We start from the raw sequence: 21,061 nt of genomic DNA on the forward strand, positions 1-21,061 counted from the left end.
TATATATATATATATATATAATGGAAATCCGTGGAAATGAATTAAAAATCTTGCTCTCGATAGCTACTAGATGGCCGTAATCAGTGGTATGGTTCCATACATTATAAATCTTAAGACTTCACACACTCTTCTGATTTAAATGTATCTGTTATTTTCCTCACCCCTGAAAATAGATTTGTAAATGATCATGCTAAATGTCTTTTAGCTTCGTATATTTTAGCTTTGATAATCCAATTAGAACAGCGATTTTGACAACAATTCCCCTAATCATTCATTCGAACAATAATTCTATTTCATCGTCCTGAATCAGACTAGAGTGTTCGTTTGCAAGATGTGTATTTGTTTAATAAATCCTTATTTGAATACGTCGTGGGCAATTTTAATAAAGAGTAATTAATTCACTCCCTAGTCGTTGAAAGGAACTTTGTCAAATAATTAAAACTCACGAACTTAAACTATTCTTTCACGCGAAAAGAAAGAAAAAATCCAATTACAGAGACAAAGTCGTTAGAGAAAATTGTACTCGAGTTTTCTTCATTGTTAGTTATTTCTTCATTTGCGCGGATTAAAGAGACTTGTTTACACCCAAAACTATTGTTTTCCCGTTCAATGATTCTTGCGTGTACTTCTCTATTCCTCTTCAATGATTTCAAACATATATAAATGAAAACAAATGTAAATGGAAGAAAATGAACTAATGTTGCCACCGAAACCGAAATTTAACATTAATTAATTAATAAAACAATAATAACGTTGTTAAATCAGCTCGTTTCAGATTTAATGACACTCTAAAAAATATACAGTCCCTGGCCAAATTATTAGACGCACTGTAAGATTCTATGTAAAAACTTAATTATCAGGTGATACTCTATACAGCTTTATTGTTTTGTTTGCNCTTTATTGTTTTTACGTGACTGTTTGCACTTGTTTACGTTAGTGTATCAATGGGTTAAATGAGACGACATATAACATAAATTCGACGATTAGACGATATATTATATAAATATAGAATATTTATTATATCAGGTATTATATTAGTATATTATAATAATTAGATCAAATTATGACACGCACTGTAATTTGTTAATAATGACATGTTTTGCACAAGTTTGTATGCGATGCTTTTATATTTAAACATACATGCAATGGGCGTTTATTGATGAGATTTTTTTATGTAATTTCTATTTGTATTTATGTTTAACGTATTGCATTATAATGTTAACCCATTGATACACGAACGTAAACAAGTGCAAACAGTCACATAAAAGCAATTAAGCTGTATAGAGTATCACCTGATAATTAAGATTTTACATAGAATCTTAGAGTGCGTCGAATAATTTGGCCAGGGACTGTACAAAGATAGATATTTTCAGAAAGAATTCGAAATAATTTAGATTATTTAACACAGGAGAAAATGGAGCGAAAAGAAAGAAAAAAGTGAACAATAGAAAGAATATAAAAGCAATTTGAAGAGAAAAGTTATCCCATTTTCGAGTTACTCTTCATATTGAGTGTTTAAAATCTTGAAACCTCTTATTTAAAATCAACACTGCTTCAGAGAGTTAAACGAAATAATTAATTAAAACGAAATAATTAAAACGAAATGATTTTTAACATTTTTATTATTTTATATTTTCTCCTTTAAACTGAAAATGCCTTCCAGATCCTATTTTTTTTATTACATTTTTATAGAAATCATAAACTCTGATTAACTATTTAAATTCGAAAAGCAAATTAGCAACGAAGAGAGAAATAATAAATTTTAAGTATATATTTTTCATGTTAAAGAATGTTTCTCTTACTCTTTTATAATAATCATTTAATTCGTTTATAATAATCATATTTTACGCATCATACTTTCACTCTCAAACTATCACATTTAAGACAACAAAAAAAAGAAATTAAAGAAGAGCTGTTTTTTATTTTTTCCTTCATTTAAATGTGAAATCTCACGGGATTCAAGCTGCTTCCAAAATTTTAAATTAACATTTGATTCAGAATTCATTAGATTCAGAAGGCCTAAAAAAAGAATTAAATTCTAGCTTACTATACCGAGATGTGAAAAGCATTTTAGCAACGAATGTTAAAACATTGAAAACATATATAAAAGTATGTATTTATTTTAAAGCAGTTTTTATTTCATTAGCTCCTCTTTAACCGATACACATTTATTTTCTAATTTAGTTACTTATTATATGAGTGATTATTAAAAGCTTGATATAACTTCTACTTTAAAATATAGCCAAAGAATATTAAAAGAAACATCATTTTCTTCAATTAAAAATTAAACATATTTTGTTTTGTTTGATCAAAAGAAACCGAACTCTATATCATAGAAATCAAACTTGTAGCCGATAGGCTTCGAACAAACAACTCATTACAATGTATAAAAATGACTAAATAATACGAAGACAAGTGAAGATAAAAACATGTGTTTCACGACAGTTTTTTGTCATTTAAATTCTGTTTTAATAAGGTACGTGTCAAACATATCAAGTGTGCAGGGTTATTCAAAAAGATGGACTCAATCTAATTAATTTGTATATTTTGAAATATAAATTGGATATTAACAGAGCGGATGTTATCCAAAGAACGAGGAAGTTTCTAAGCTATATTTACCAATAAGCCAATTGGGTGTTGATATTTTCTTAATCGACTACGAAGACGGTGGTTGCGTACATGGCTCCATAAAAACCATTATTATCATCTTATATTTACGCTCTAGTGTTCGATCCAAATATTTAGAGGACTTAACATTAAATATACTAATGAATTAGTGCAAATTGTAGTGTATCTACCACTACAAAAATATAATTCCAGTTCACTGGTATATAAGGCATGCTAACTTGATTCTATGTTGGGGTACCTTTTCATAGATGAAGGTTGATATTGTCGATATCTACTCTCCCCACATTGGTGACCCAGGCATTATGTGAATACGCCTATTTTGGCAGTAACGCCCACTTCGATTTGAAAAGCTCTACTTCGATGGATGGTCCACATTGAACAGTTGACTAGCTACTTGTGACTGCGACATTATTCACCTCCTCACGCTGTTGCTTCTCAGTCTCGATCATGTACAACGTATACACTAGACTGCTAAATGCAACACAAGAGAAACCACGATCGTGAAGTAAATACAGCTCTCAAGATCATCACTTAAAAGTACGGTGATCTTAATACAGCTCTCCCGGCTTCTCACAAAACAGCAATGAATCAGCTAGTGGCATCCGTTCATCAAAGTCTATCACAGCTATAATTCTGGTGGGGTAATACTCTAGTGTATCTACCACTACAAAAATACAATTCCAATTATATAAGACATGTTAACTCAATTCAATGATGGGGTACCTTTTCATAGGTGAAGGTTGGCATTGTCTAAAGGTCTTTCCCTACATTGGTGACCCGGACAGATAATACACACGCAGATAATATTTTAACTTACATTGTAAAAACTGAGTGTGCTATAATGATCCAATTTTTGATGATGAAAAATTCTACAAATTATGGTTCATTTCAAATTAATGCCGAATTTAAAGTTCATACAAACTTTAAAGATTATAGTTAAACATTAACTCTAATAAATGAGAAAGCTGACGCCAAGATCAGATGCCTTGAATTGTTATCGTTTCCGTCAACACTAACATTTCAGATATCGCCAACAGTTTGCTTACATTGCATAAGAGATGGCGAGCTTTTTTGTTTCTTTCCTCGCCAGTATACAGATATCTACTGAAAAGTCACCAATAAAATATTTTTTGTATTCTTTAAGTTGTGTATAATTATACTTTAATTTTTAAATACATGTGAGTAGCATTAAATAATTTTAAAATATATAATTTCTATCCACTTCGGCTTGGTTAAGCAAATTTCGAATTTATAATAATATTCTCGTATGATTAACAAACTATGATGGAGATGGTTAATACAAAATGTTAGTGTTTAATGGATGTTTAATTTAGTGTTTAATTGATGTAGCATCATTTTAGTAGAAATCGTATTTCTAGCCGTATGAGAGACATTTGTTTTAGTTATGAAGGAGGGATATTTAGCCCAAAAAATAAACAAATTCATTTGCGAAAAATTGATTTATTATTTAGAGAATATGGGCCTACTTAGAAATAATGAAATTTAGGAAGAAAATCCCTCCAAGGGATTAAGAGATTCATTCTCTTAACATCAATAATTTCTGTTACGATATAAATTCAATGGTTGGGGCTGAGAAGCCAATGATTCTTCAATGATTGCTACAATCTTGACAATAATCAGATTTTCAGTTTTTTGTGTTAAAAAAAAGTGTTCCTTTGAAATGTTTTATTTTGTATTAGAGACATTCAATAAATAACAATGTAAACTACCCATTGGGAAATATTTCCAATTTCAATCAAATAATCATAATTATTTAAACGGAAAAAAATTAATTCATTCGTAATGAATATCTCATTTAAAAAGTCATTATAAAATAATCGAAACTGAATGAATGCGCCGATATTTTTCACGATATTCATAGTTTATTTCACAGCCACGATATTCCTTAAACAAAATTCTTTCATAAATTATAGTTGAAACTCTATTATATATTTTTACAAATCAGCGATAGTCATTTTATTTATCCTCTTCAATGATTGCTACAATCTTGACAATAAACAGATTTTCACTCTTTTTTGTAAAAAAAAGTCTTCCTTTGAAAGATCGCAAAATGCTTTATTTTGTATCAGAGACATTCCATCAATAAAAATGTAAGATAAGCAGTGAAAAAAAATTCCAAATGCAATCAGATAATCATAATTATTTTAACGGAAGAAATTAATTCATTCGTAATGAATATCTTAGTTTAAAAAGTTAAAACAATCAAATCCGAAAGAATGCAGTACTGTAACTCCTACAGAAAGTATTTGATTAAAAAAGGATAATGTAAATTACTTAAGAATCACTGAACTCTTACAGAACTGTAAAAAATAAATATATCTGGAGATGAGATGGATTTTAAAATATTAATTTCAATTATATTAAATATTTTTAAAAAAAAATCTTTTGAGCGCAATTCATTTTGTCAATGAATCTCCAACAAAACGTGACATTTTAATTAAATACTTAAAATTGAAAAAATCAGAATAGTTTTAAGGTATCCATTATATAATCTTTATTAAATTCTTCTCCAGCTCGAAGTAATGATTTTTTAAAATAAAGAAGACTGTTTCTTACGTCATAAAACTTTGTTTTAATATTTTTGAATGTTTAAGCAGAAATAGTGAAAAACTCTAGTTAAGAATTAATAAAAGTATCAGAATAAATTTTAAATATTTTTTTGATATCCTTTGGTTAGGAAATTAAATGTTATGCATGATTTTAGCTGGAATTTAGAAATAATTAAATAATTTTTGTTGGTTTACACTGTATGATTATTACTAGTATAACTGATATATTAAACTATTCACGTACAAATATACACTATAAAAATACTGAAAATGAGAGTTATTAAAATTAAATGGGCAATAACAAATTTCCAAAAATTTAATTAAAGTATTAAATTTCCAAAATGGTGCATTGTAAAAACAATTGGAGTATAGTTGCCACCATTTTGGTAGCATTTTCATGCTCAGAACTGTAGTTATTATGAAAAATATATTATTAAGTTGACAAAATAACAATTGTTTCAAGGAATTATTGCAAACATGTTACTGAAAAAAATGTACTTTTTTTTAAAAAGGAATATTTATCATCTAAATTATTTTATTCACATATAACGTATTTTTATTTACATTAAATTGTTTTTAATGTGAATAAAAATATGTGTTGTCAGTAAACAAACAAAAAATTCAATAAGTAAATAAATGAAACTATAAAAATGAAAAATTAATAAGAAATGGAAAACTGTAAAAAAATTGAGATTATCTCAACACAAAAAACGGTAGCAACTTCATACCAAAATTTGATGCAATGTACCGTAACTGCATCGGTATTTCACAACGTTAACTGAATATACACTCCAAGAAGGTTTCGTTAAGTTCGGGAAGTGGGCCGTTTAATTTTGGGGCCAGATCCTTTCTTCTAGGAAAAAGCCTAGTACCCGTAATTTTAACGAAAATCAACAAATAGGTAGAGTCAACCGTTAATTTATACAATTTATGAACGTGATTTAATATCTCGCCGAATTTGATGTTGAACAACTCTAAAAGTTGTACAAGAAAAAAAGATTTTTTTTCAAGATAACACCAAATTGAGGTTTCATATACAACTTTCATACTCCATCGAGCTTTTTCTGTATAACTTAAAGGGTGTATGAAATCTTAAAACACGAAAAATACAAAAAGTTTATGCCAAGATCACTCTCTTTCACACCATACGTTAAATACTTTCCTTCCAAAAACTCTAATGCTGGCTCGATTTGATTTTGTCTGCAATAGTTTACGAAAGATAACGAGTTGGCGAGTGATTGGTGTCTGCAATGCTGTTTTTCTTTTGGGAACCTTAAGCTCGCCATTCGTATATTTTTAGTTGTTTTAAGTTTTTAGTCTTTGTAAACTGTTGTTTATAATGTATAATTTTTATCAGTTCCTGCTCTGTTAAGCCTAATTCGAATTCGTCCTAATATTTTCTCTGCTATACTCATTTTATTTTAAGAATTAATGTATGTATGCAACCAAGTACTAACTTTTACTTTATATTATATCGTAAAATAACTTTACAGATTCTCATGTGAATCATATCTAACTGTTATTATAAATTCACTTACAGCAAGTATTTTAAAAGCACATTCTATTCTTCAAAGCAGGACTATCCTTGTGTTTTGGTGTCATAATGGAATACCAACTTGGTATAAAATAGTTACCACCATTTTTGGTGTTCAAATACACGAAAATGCTTTGCAGTGTATAGCCAGGCCTCTCCTTAGATTTAAAAATACAGTGCAGCAGTGTTGGAAATACCATAAGCGCCTAAGGACACTGGACAAAAAATGCGGAAAATACAAGTTAAAGATTTATTTAAGGGTATTGAAAAAAAATGCTTACATTTTTCACCTCTCTGGAATATACAGGTACAAAAAGTCGAACTTCCTAGTTCTAGGAAGGCTATATTTTTTAAAATAGGTTTCAAAAGGAAAGGCATGGTCAAATTTATAATACAAAAGTCATCTTTATCCCATACTAATGGCGGTATTTTTAAAATAATATTCGAGATTCAATTACATTGATTGGGTATAATATTAAGTTATTTATTGCTGAACCCCGTCCCGCCCCCAAAGGGGGCATCCGGGTATCAATAAAGACATACAATTAGATTTTAACAGTAAAGACAAACCGGAAAACAATAAAGACATCCGGGAAACAATAAAGACAAACAATCACATAGTAACAGTTTGCAAGGGTAAGTGCGATCTAAAACAGATGAAAAGAAGCACTTCACTACATAATAATACAATTTAGAAAGTTCGTAAGTAGTTAGTCAAAGGGATCCCTTGAATAACAAAACCTTTAAAAAGGTGGTGTGCAAATAAACCACACAACTTTTGAAAATGAAAGAACAGCTACACAAGTATATATATACACAGCATGTATATGAATTAAAATGGTGAGTTATATAACAATGAAACTGGAAAGTGAAAGTGATGTCTGCGTGAAAATATTAACAGATGCATAGATGATCTCAGTTACAGTAAGTCTTGTTAAACAGCTGTACATACATCCCAGTACGAATCGAAAGAACAAGTGTGAATATATAGTATTCTAACCATACTGATGAAAATGATATACAGTAACAACGTGAAGTTACAGATGAAAAGATGATCCACATAACAAAATTTTAAAGATGTCAGTATACATTAAAGACAAACAATCAAAAATTTACAGTCTACAGGGGTATATGCGATCTATAACAGATGAAAAAAAGATCTTCGCTACATAAAAATGCGTTTTAGAATGTTTGTAAGTAGTTAGCTCATGTAATAAGGCTACCGCCTACGAAAGTATATCCAGAGAAACCATGTCAACCCCTCTGATATTGATTTACAATTAAGAAAAGAAAGCATTAAAGGGCAGGGGTATTATTTATAAAGTGTTCTTTAATAATTTGTTCAATTCCGTTTTTAATTTTGGGAGCAGCCCAGTGTTTTTTAAGATTATCAAACGAAAGATTTTTTGGAAAGAAATTTTTTCTAATAGTTGTAAAGTTTGGACAAACAAGAAGGATGTGATTAAGATCATCGTTAATTAAACATGATTTACACAATGCAGATTTTTTATGAAATCTAGCTTGATAAGTACCCTGAGATCCGTGATTTGTCAAAAATTGATTTACGTAAAAGTTAGAATAAATACAATTAGGATTAACTTTGGGAATTAGTTCGAATGTGTGACGAGCTTGGTTTTCAGGGTATGTATAAATTGGGTATTCACATTGATTGGGTATGTATAAATTGTATATAGTATGCTGAAATCTATCTTCGACAAACAAGCGTAAAATAAAGCAAAAAAAAAAGAAGAAGAAAAAAAAACGCAACAATATGCAATCGATATAAAAATGAATATAAAGCTGAGTTGGTTATGTGTCAGGTGAGACTCACAAGGAATACACATGGCAAAAATAAATAAAAATTTTCTCTTATAAATAAAAAAAATGAAGTTAAAGAAAAAAATTTGATCTTCGTGAGGTGATCACTGGATTCCCGTTGGCAACATTTTGTTTCTTGCTTTAACTCTAACCTTTGGGACCGTGTCAATCAGTTTGGATCATCTTTATGTGTGATCACCTGAATTAACATTGAAAACGATCCAGTTTGAACTGTAAGTTAGAATTTCTGATACTTAATGAAAACAATAAAAACAAAAATATCGTTCAAATGATGAAATTCTGTTTTATTCACAACTCAAGAAGTATTTATGAGTCCCATATATCAAAAATAAACTCACCAACTTAATGCATAACAAAATTAAAAGTGAAAAAAAAGAATTATAAAAAAATTATCAAACAGCATGCGGTCGCCATAGCAAGGCATGCAATGAGGACGCATGCGCCCTGTTTATTATTACTCTTCAACACAGTTGAAAAGTGCGATGACATCTAAATAAAGTGCGCCTGCTATCAAACTAAAAACAAGACCCATTTTCCAATGGGTAATAAAAATTCTCTCAAGTAAAACAAAAGTCTATTATAGAAATTAAATAGAATAATGATTAGGAAAAAATAAAGTTTAACAAGAAATTTAGAAAATAAAGGTCATTAAAATTAATTGGTAATTAAAATAGAAATGAAAAAAAGAAAGAAAAGAAGAATTCGGTAGCACCGCACAGTGGTTGAACTCACAACTACTTTATAGATTCATTGGATGACTATGATAAACAACGTTGGAAAAAATGAATTTAAAGTTTTAAGTAAAAGTACTGCAGGGAAAAAAAGGTCTTTAAAGTTCGTTAACAGACGCATCGATAAAAAAAATTTCTTTAACATAAGTTAAAAAAATAATTAATTCCAAACATTGCCTCTTCCAATTCGCCAAATAAATTACTTTCTTAAAAAGGTCATGCAGAAACTTTCGAATTTATATCACAAAACTGCAGATTTTTCAATCTAATTTTGAACTTTGCAATTTCGTATTTTTAGCCTTCTTTTTTTTAAAAAAAAAATGGCTAAGTTTAAATTTCTGTTTAATTTCGAGGGAGTATGAACTTTAGGAAACCTTTAACAGACAGCAATGTTCTTCTTCTGCGAGACGATTAGAATTTGATAACATATTCAAGGAAATAAAAGAATTAAGATTTCATTGACTAACATCTTATTAATTACTCTAAAACATACAATATAAGATTTTTTCTTTAATTCTTAACAAACAAAAAGCTAATAAGCATTAAAAATCCCCATAATATTCACTGCGTCCTGCATTTTATTAGTTCTTACTTTATTAAAAAAGGTTTTAAATGCATTAAAAAGCATCGTATTTTTTTAATTTTACCAAAACTAAAAAAAAGAACTTAAGATTTCAAATGGAAAATGCAAATATATAAGAATATTATAGCAAAAAAAATAATTTAATAAATTCAATAAAAGTGGAAAATTGAAATTAGTTTTACAGTAGAGAGATATCATTGTAATTTGTGTTAACTTAATTATTAAAGAAAAAATAAATTTTGTGATTAATAAATTACATTTTTTTATAATAGGAGCTGTTAAGCATGGATTACATAATGAGATTAGTCAAAGAAAAAATAATCTTTTTTTTTCTTTCATTTGATTATCTTTTCTCCTGCTTTTTGTTTCTTGTTAGTTTCATTCTCTCTATAATCACGTATTTTTTTGTTGCAAGTATTACTATTTAAATATCTATATTAATTAAGAATGAAATTCCAAATATTAAAATTAATTTATTAAATGGATTTTATACTTGATGTTTAGGATACTTTCATTTATCCTTTCTTTTATAAATTATTATTTGCCTCCGTTTTTTCTGAGTAAGGTATAAACGAATTAAAAGTAATCTTATTAATATAAATGAGAGATATTTCTTAATGAATTAAGTACATTACATTAATTTCAAAGTAGATGGCATAAATGTTATGAATGATTGTCGTTCCATGTCATATTCTTAATCTTTCAATTATTTTAAAGATATTGAGTAATGATAACGCTATTTAATAAAAGCTATTCACGTCTTCATAACTTGTTTTTTTTGGATTTAAAATTTTTTTTCTTCTATATTATATAAAGAAATCATAAGCACCACCTCTGTTGCTATTTTGGGTGTTCAAATTTACGTTACATTTCCTTTTGCTCTCGCAAAATCTATAAGATGTGAAAACTTGTAAACATGAAAGTTTTTAGAAAAATGCAGATGGAATGCGATAGAACTAAAAAGTTCAGCATTCAAAAATTAATTCAAAAATGAAATTTGGAACCAAATTTCTTTTTGCATTTAATACAATGCCATTATGTTGCATTTAATACAATGCCATTATGTTGCATTTAATACAATGCCATTATGTTGAATTAATACAATGCCATTATGTTGAATTAATACAATGCCATTATGTTGCATTAATGCAATGCCATTATGTTGCATTAATACAATGCTATTATGTTGCATTTAATACAATACCATTATGCTGCATTTAATACAATGCCGTTATATTGCATTTAATACAATGTCTACTTTGGGTTTGGGGGTTTGAAATCTGAAATAAGTTTTGTTCTCCAATCTATAATTTTTTTTTTTTTAAATTCAGCAAATTTTTGGCTAAATGTACAAGTTTGAAAATGTTATTTACAACAGAGGGGAGCATAAACGCCGGGATAAAAACTTCTAGGGGAATTAGGACACATCAATAGAATCAAAGGAAAATTTCATCGTTCTTGACTAGCAGCGCTTCCTTTTTATGACATGTTCAAAAGCACACGGAGAAATAGTTGATAATCGAAAAGCTCCTCTAGCGTCGTATGAGAACATTTTCAGTCATGTATTTCTATTCAATTTTAATCCTGATGATGTTCCCCTGCTCCTCTAGAAGTTTTCGTAGCAATATTTATGCTCCCCTTTGATATATAAAATTTCTAAACTTGTACCATTTATACAAACAATATTCTGAAAATTTAATTTGAAAAGAAACTGTAGCTTGGAGATTTGAAGTCAGCGACATGGAAGTATCTGAGATCTGAAAAGAAATCTCAAGCAAAAGAAAATTATTCTCCAATATTATCAATTATTAAACTTGTAGAACCAAACACTGTATTGGTCAATCCACAACCCGCTCACGAAGAAAAATTTTTTGTAAATTTCGGTAATAAAAATAAAAATTTACGGTATCGAAACCGTTAATGTTGCGAATTTTTCGTTTCATAGGGTGGGGATTTACCGGAGATTTAGGTTTTTAAAATTATAGTTCTTATTATCACGCATTCAGTAAAGAAAATGCAAAACTGAAAAGTTAATTCAACAGAATCCTTATTATACCATGTTCTAAGGCATCATTATAAAATGACAAAATTTTACCACATTTACCAGATTTTAACGCGTATTATAAAACAATATTTTATTTTGAATTTCATCAAAACCTATTCCAAAGCGCTTCGGTAAAAATTACCGAGCTTTTAATTGTTCTCATAGAGTCAGAAAAACAGTATATTTTCCATATTTTGGTAGTTTTGAAAATACTTTTTTTTTTCTTCAGCAACAGAATTTAAATTTGTTGTGCTGATAGCGCTAATTTCAATTGTGATTAACCATTTTTACATTTTTTGTTAATTATTCTTTTCCATAAATGAAGACTATTTATCCATTGCTGTAAAAATAAAATTTATTTTCTCGTGATCTATATTTTAAATCGAAATTTCTAAAGCTATGAAAATGATCCAAGATGGATAAAAATTGTTTATAATTTGAACTGTTAAAGTTAAAGTAAACTATTTGAACTATAAAGTGACGTAAGTCTTATAAACAAGTAAAATTATTTCGTGTTTGTTTTTTGGTAAGTCTGACAATTCGCATTCCTTTGGTTAATTCTTTTTCAAGTACATGCAATTATTTTTCACATACTGGATCGCATACATAGTTCTTAGGCTATGACCTGACCCAAGTTCTTAGGAATAGATCTTAGGGAACCCGGTGGTAGAGTTGTAGCACTTTGCGCTCTCGTGCAACAGGTCCTGGGTTCTACCTTTGGACCGGGCAAGGTTGACTCAGCCTTCATCCTTTCAGTGGGTCGATAAAATGATTACCAAGAAATACGCACTTGGGGACTAAACACTGGGGGTTCCAGCTGACCATCCGACCGTAAAATTGTCTCCTGCATCCCAGAGCTCAAGGTCAAGAAAACTGAGATGGGCACCGTAGACCGTGGCCCTCTATGGGCTGTCGCGCCACTGTGTTTTGAGTTCTTAGGTTAAAACAAATGTTCATTTTATTCTATTTTAAATTTTGCATGAGTATTATGAATTCTTCAAACTGGATTCCTGTTCTTTGAATGGGAAAAAATGAAATAATAGTCAAAAAATAATCAATTCTACAAAACTTCTGCACAAGACTGAGGGACAAACGCTAAAGCGATTGATAAAGCGAAAATTATTCCAACTTTTCATCTATTTGTTATTAATTTTTGTTTACGTTATCGGATAAAAACTCGTTTATGGAAGTTCATTCTATCACAACAAAGATTAAGCTTTCTTCTTAAATTTTTCTGTTTTTAGGAGGTTTTTAGAATCGGGTACTACAATTTCCCTTTCAAAAACTGTTCAGATTTCAAAACCCTGACACATTCGATTCTTGAGTTATAAGACACTGACATACAAAAACACAAAATGCTTTTTTAGCTCACATTCCTCTGTGGCATATGCTCTGCGTTCAAAACCTGAAAATTGAAAAAGTAAATGGCTACAGTATGTGACAAGTTGCCACATATAATAGTAACGGCAAATAACTATAGGTTACTATATGTCCGTGAAGCAAATATAGGTTCAATCTTAAGCAACAATTGAAAATATGTAAAAAGAAAAGCATCGGAGCAGACACACATTTAAGTTGAAATAGTAACGTAATTTGCATTTCAAGTGGGATAAAAACTTTAAAGACAATTTTTATTTAAAGGGTATAATTTTGTCTCTGAGTTTCTTATTTCTTTTTTTTTTAATTTCCGTTCATTATTTCGTTTATTAAGAGTGTAAAAGTTTTCTTAAAAGTTAATAGAGCGATTCTATGATTTTGTTTGGCCCGTGACTCATGAAATTAAATAAAAACTATCGTAAGCTCCGGTAATGTTATTTTAAGTGTTCATCTTTATGTTATATTTTATTTTGTGTGATAAAAACTGTCAAGACGCGTGGACTTCAAACTGCAATGGTGAGTTTAAAAAAATTTGGCAGGATGGAATTAAAAAAATTAACTTTCCATGCTAGGTTTTAAATAATTAACTGTTAAAATTGTGGTAAGACACACAATGCGGGCTATTTAAAATTTGACGTGCGAAAAGAGATTTTTTGTGTGCTTTTTTTGCGATTTTTTTTCTTTTTTAAATTCTTACTTTTTTTAAAATTCTTACTTCTTTTAAAAGTTATTACAATGACAGCTTTTTTTCAAAATATCTCTCTCATTTATCATCAATTTTTTTTTCTTTGCTTCACATTACATTTTGTTATGATATCCAAAAGCTATGAGACTTTATCTGAAATTGCGAAGGTCTGTAAAAAAAAGTGTACAAAAAGTACGGTGAAGTAAAAAAGTAAGATTTGAAGAAAAATAAGATTTGATTCGAGAAATATCAACTGTTAAATTTGAGGTAAAAAAAAAAAAACTATGCGGTGCGATTGAAATTTGGCGAGTTAAAAATTATTTGTATTCTTAGCTTATGAAAAATATTGCAATAAAAGTTACTTTCGCGATTTTTTTTTTTTATTTTTACTTTTCGTTACATTTCATTATGGTGCTCAAAAAATATGAGACATAAATACAATTTTAAATTACGAAGGTGTATGGAAAATTTATTCTTTAATTATAATAATCACAATAAATTTAAATAATATTAATTTTATTATATTAATTTTCAGTAATATTTAATTATAGTAATAAATTTCAATAAAACATCTGTGTTCGAATCCCAGTAATGGCTTGTCGATACGAATCCACATCTTACTTGCTCCGACCACAGTGCTGACGTGAAACATCCTCAGTGGTAGAGGGATCGTGGGTTTGAGTTCCCTTGCCCTCAGGTTAACCGTGGGAGGTTCTCGTGGTCTTCCTCTCTATGTCACGCAAATGCAGGTTAGTTCCATCAAAAAGTCCTCCATGAAGGCACATTTCTCCCAAGACTTGATCTAGGAGTTCCCTTGTCTTCTGGATTTTAGCATCTTGACACAGAAGCGAGGGTGAAGAAATTTTGTGTAGAAAAAAAATACCTGATTTTCAGTCTCTCTAAAATTGGCTTTCAAACTGCATCCAAATTGAAAGACGAAGTTAATAAATAATAAGCGATAATTTTTCCCAGATTACCGCTCCATGTTTGATTGCTCGTTTTTTATAGTATTTTATGTAAATCACTGAGAAAAACAACCTTTTTTTTCGCTTTTTATGCCATGGTGTTTTTTCTTTCATGCATTTTAATTACAAATAGAATCCCTAAATCCAGCATTACTGCCTGAGCAGAAGGAAAGGATGTTATTTATAATATTGCATTTATTTATGTCAGTTTTAGTACAATTAAATATTTTTTTTATCGACGGTTTTTCGTATTTTTAATTGCAAAGAAAAGAAATAATTAGTTCAAAAGTTATATTTTTTTGCAAACCATGCAGAAACTATATTGAAAAAATAGTAATTTTTAACCATTTTTTAAAAATTTTACATTATTTTCAGAGTTATGAAATTATTAGCTGGTTTAGAAAAGTTTCGCTGATCGCGATTCGTACAAGTAGTATCTCAAAAACGTTTAAATGAAACAATACGAATTTTACACACTTCTGAAAAACTTGTTTAATGAAACATTTGATGTCAAAATATTCTTAGCTCGGTCATTACTTCTTGTGTTTTTACGTAGAAACAAATTAAAAATGTAAAAATAGTAATTTTTATCCATTTTCCAAATCCTTAATTAGGTTCTGAGTTATTAAATTTTAAAGAAGTTTTTTTTTTATCGAATATGTTATAAATAACTCAATTTACTTATTTTTTATTTATTTATTTTTTTGATTGTTGGTCACGGCATTGGTAATCTGCACATTTTTTTAAAAATTAGTTTCAAACAATTATAACTTTGAAACTAATTTATGTTTCTCCTTACAATTAAAAATACGGAAAAAATTGAAGAAGAAAAAAATACACAGTTGTTCCAAAACTGATTCCGAATTTGAACAGTACGCAACGTCTCAGTTATTTGAAATTCTGCATCAGTTTGGTTTCAGAATCACACAATTTTCATCCTACTAATAGTTTTCTCTAAACTGAATTACGTAGCGATGTAAATATATTAAAGCTTAACATAAAGAAAACTCAAACAGTAATGACGGAGCTAGGAATATTTTGACATCAAATGTTCATTAAACGTTTTTTTAGAAGGTTGCAAAATTCGTATTGTTTTATTTAAACGTTTTTGAGGTATTAATAAGTATGAATCAACATAAGCGAAGGACAAGCGACGACTATGATGTGTTTGGAGATTTTAAACTTACTTATTTGTGCTTTTAATATTAAAAAAAAATCAACTAGATATTACTATTTTGGTTTTTGTCAAATTATCAATTGTTTTATTGAGTACAATTACAATGAACGATCATGTTAATTGAATGCATCTCGTCAGTAAATGTTTGTGGGGCTAGGCTACCAACAGTGTCAACTGTCATCCATCAAAAAGAAACTCCTTATAGAATAGAGTTAACATATCTTAATGAGTGGGAATTGAATAATTAGAGTGGTAGTCACGCTATAATACTCCCCCACCAGAATTTTATCAGGGATTGAATTTGATGAATGGATATCACTAAATGATTCATTGCTGTTTTGTGAGACACCGGGAGAGTTGTATTAAGATAACCGGATTTTGATTCCTGGTCGTGGTAGCTGTATTAGGATCACGGTTGTGGTCGTTCCTGTGTTGCAATTAGTAGTCGAGTGTGCACAAGCCCCCGCTCTGTGTGATCGAGACTGAGTAGCAACAGCGTGAGGAGGACATTGTCGTAGTCACAAAAAACAAGTCAGCTGCTCACTGTGTTCTGCCCATCAACCTCGGTATGTTTAAATCGAAATCTGCGTTTCAGTCGAGGTAGGCGTGTTCAGATAACGCCAGCGACTCACCAATGTAGGGCTAATCTACAGACAACGTTAACTATCATCTATTAAAAGTTACCGCCTTATATATATATATATATATATATATGTTATNATACGTAAATATATATATATATATATACACTTTCATGATATTACCTGGTAAACAATTTTCTGCTTAATTCACTCTTATCTAAATGATACAAACATAGAAAAAAATGCAATTTAAGCAAACCATTTTAAAATAAAATGGTTTACATTTTATTACTATATATTTTATGACTATACTATAAAATATAAAATAAATCATAAATAAGAAACAAGTGTGAAATGAAAAAAAAACTCATATAGTTGGAATTTATACCAATTATATGGTTTGGAAATTGAAAAACAACATATGTTACTATTTTAAAAAAGGTTTACATTTCTTACAATATTAAACAATCGTAAGGGGCCTCCGAAGCCGTTGCCGCCATCTTGACGTTGCATCTTGTTATACTGCGAGAAAACTAGAACATTTAGAAACTTAGAATTATAAAAGTACATAAAAATGCGTACAGGGATTAAAGTGAAATAAAAAAATTAACATTTCATAATTAGTTTGAGAATGATTAACTGTTAAACTTGTCGGAGAAAATAAAATGCAGATTGTTGTACAGGCTTTAGGATTTCAACTAAAGAGTTGGGATTTTGAAAGGGCGACATTTGTTTATGAACTTAGCACAGAGTTTTTGTTTCTAAAACTCCATTTTGTTGGAAAGTTATATTACTATATAAATGATTTTAGCGAATTTTTTTCAATTATCTTATATTTATGTTTAATTTTGCTCCGAGAGGGCGTGCTGAACAGTGCCCATTTTTGTGTTAAATTGAGTTAAATTTTCAATTAATCTTGTTCATTTAGATTACTTTGTGAGACTTAATTTAATTTGTATAGTTGTTCAAGGTTTATTCAGGGTTCGAAATTAAATTCAATCAGCATTTATTCGAGCGTTTTTCTCATTATCGTTAAGTAATTTTCTAACAAAATTTTATAGAAACATTCAGCAGAAGACAAATTATCATACAAATTAATTTTAACCTAATTTCTGCAAGTAGTTTAATTTAGGCAATTTATGGCACTTTCCTCTTTAACTTAAGAATTCTAAAATTTTAAATTTAAGAAAGAACAACCAAGTACATAAGTTGACAAACAGCTCTTTAAATAGTATTTAACACTATAGAATTCAAATTAGATCACAAAACTTAAGAATTTCCTTTCAGGATAAAACTTTGTAAATTTACAATATACCTCAAGGGGCCAGTGAAATTCTTAAGGGGCTAGTAAAATGTTCTTAAGGGGCTGATGATCTAGAGCAGTGTTCCCCAACCCCCGGTCCACGAACCGGTACCGGTCCGTGGATCAAATGGTACCGGGCCGCCCATTTCATTGAAACTAAATATAAATTCCTAGGTTTATACCCAAAATTAAAAATATATGTGTGCCATTAAAATTTTATTTATTTTAAAAAAAGGGGCCCCGAAGGTATTTACATAAATTTTTTAATGTTTTAAAAAGTAAAAAGAAAAACACCGAATTAGTATTCACCGAATTCTTTCAATTAGTTTTAATAAAAAAAAATATCAATCCTCATAACTGTAAATATCATAAATAAAACACGAAAGCGAGGCGCGAAATTTACATGGGAACTAGTGAAGAACAATAACAGCAACCAAAACAAAGCAACGAAATAAACTGGACATAAGCAACACACTTCGGATGTCATTGTCTCATTGCAAAAAACAAACTCAGGGTTCTCATAGTTTTAACGTTCTCGTAAGTTAAAATGTTAAATCACTTTATATTTATTTTTTGATGTAACTGTATTTTATTTTGAAGGCATGTTTAAATACAATTAAATTAAAATAAATAAATCAAAATAATCTGAAATATGAACAATCAACTCCCCTCCCCCCCAGCGGGCCGCGGTAAAATTATCAAACGTTGACAGGTCCGCGGTGATAAAAAGGTTGGGGAACACTGATCTAGAGGACAGGGAACCTGCTGACAGCACGACACTGGGGTTCGAATTTTGCATTTTGTTTCTTTTTTTTTTTGTAAATTTTTTGTATACAAACAGTTTTAATTTAAATTTGATTTATATACTGTATTTTTTAATTATTAAGTATTACTTGAAATTTAAATTAAAATTATTTTTTTGTGGGTGATTTTTTTCTAAGAGAAAATTTCTGTTTATCAATAGTATAAGTTAAAATACGAGTTATTTTATTTTGCTTCTTGTATTCCTTTTAGTTACTTGATATTTAATTTAGAGCACTAATTGATTCCTGCAATAAAAGAATATTGGTTAAAAACTATAGTTATTAACTATGGAATGATGAAGAAAATAAAATTTATTGTTTAAATTTATTGTAATTCCTCAATGACGCACTAATCTGATACAGCTTTGTGGTGTTTATAATTATCGACAAGAAAAAAAAAATATCTTGGATGTAGCTTACGTAATTATGCATAGTTAATTAAATAAACATGGGGAAATGGTTTCGCTTGAACACTATGTTGAAATAAAATTAAAAGTACCTCATCAATTTTCAGCGCTGATTATTTTATAAAAAAAAAATACGATAAGTTGAGCTTCTAAACTTTCAAAAGATCGAGAAATCTTCTTGAATGTTAATGGAAGCTATCAACTGATGCTGTCTATCAACTTCAAATTTTTTTTTTCATTTTTACGATCATCTTTTAATCTTTTATTAACTATGAAAGATGACAAATAATTTTTATATATATATATATATTAAAAGGGCTACATCCCTGTTATCATTGCTGTATTCAGCTTNATCTCTACTACTTTGAATCAAAGTACTTCGTTTGAAGATTTTTAAACAAGACGTTTAGTTTTCTAAGAGTAAAGAAACGAAACAAGAAACCTTGCAGCTGATTTCTTTGGATGTCTTATATTTGATTTATTGAATCCTTTTTCTTTAAAGGGAAAAAAATATTTATATGGAGGCGTGTCTTACGCCTCGCAAAATAGGCTTATTTTTCTTGAGTTTAAAATATTTTTAGTGATAGTTTCTGGTCGTCTTTTATTTTTTAAAACTATGACGTTGTTCTGACGCTATTTAACTCTGAAGCTTTTTCGTAGACGAGTCGTTCATGAATAGGATGTAAATGTTTGCTGTGGTCTGCCTATGTTTTTATGAGAGGTACCTAATTGGTGAAAATTTAGACATAATTAGCGAAAATTAAAAATTTTATTAAAAATTCAACGCAAAAATAGGGTAAAGTAACAAGATATTTTCAAAAATTGTCACTACTAATAAAAATCATTTATGACTGATAAATTTTTTATCTATCCTTCCCCATATATTCAAAAATAATTTTGCTATTGCGAACTTTTGGGCTTAAAATTATATCTAAATTTTAAAATCCATAAAAATCCATGTCCATTTTTAAATTTCAACTTGAATTTTTTAAAAAAAAAAAGCATTTAACAGTAATAGCGCTTGTTTATGTTAAATTAGTTAACATTGTAATGCAATACGTTAAAAAAATAATTTATTAATGCAAGTAGGAAGTATATGAAAAATCTCCTAAATAAAAACCCATTACATGCGTGTTTAAATATAAAAGTATTGCCTATAAACTCGTGTAAAACCATATCATTATTAAAACACTACAGTGCGTCTAATAATTTGGTCTATTTATTATAATATACTAATATAATACCTGATATAAAAAATATTCTATATTTATATAATATAGTCACTAATTTATCCTATTGTCTAATTTATATTATTTATCGTCTCATTTAACCCATGGATACACGAACGTAAACAAGTGCAAACAGTCGGTGTAAAAATAATAAAGCTGTATAGAGTATCACCTGATAATTAAGATTTCACATAGAATCTTAGAGTGCGTCTAATAATTTGGTCAGGTGTTAAAACTGTACACTTGAATTTTTCACCAAAAGTCAAATAAAAAATGCAAAAAAAAAAAGAATTTGTAATCGTTATCAAAATCGAAGAAAATATTAAAGTAGGAAAACAAATTCGAAAAACTAAGATAACTTTATAATAGTTTTCGAGGTAAATAAATGTTTATAGTGAATGCCCTCAAGGATTTACCCTTTTTCTCATTGAATACATTACAAATGATAATTTCCCTTTTTTGAATCGGGAATGAATTTTAGAGACTTACTCAATATAAGAACGTTTTTTTTTCTTTCGATTTCTTTTTTATATATATATATGGTAATAACCCATTCTACTTTAGCGTGGCGTAAACCAAATTTACTTGATCTTGCAGTGTATATT

General features: G+C 28.9%; 1 protein-coding gene across 7 annotated transcripts in view; it reads left to right on the forward strand.

Annotated features, from left to right (window-relative positions):
• The window catches only part of LOC107453173 (histamine H1 receptor-like), a 420,328-nt gene that overhangs the window by 340,623 nt on the left and 58,644 nt on the right, over positions 1-21,061 (forward strand). The window lies entirely within an intron of this gene.

The sequence above is a fragment of the Parasteatoda tepidariorum genome, chromosome 8 (genome assembly GCF_043381705.1).
Source record: "Parasteatoda tepidariorum isolate YZ-2023 chromosome 8, CAS_Ptep_4.0, whole genome shotgun sequence".
NCBI lineage: Eukaryota > Metazoa > Arthropoda > Arachnida > Araneae > Theridiidae > Parasteatoda > Parasteatoda tepidariorum.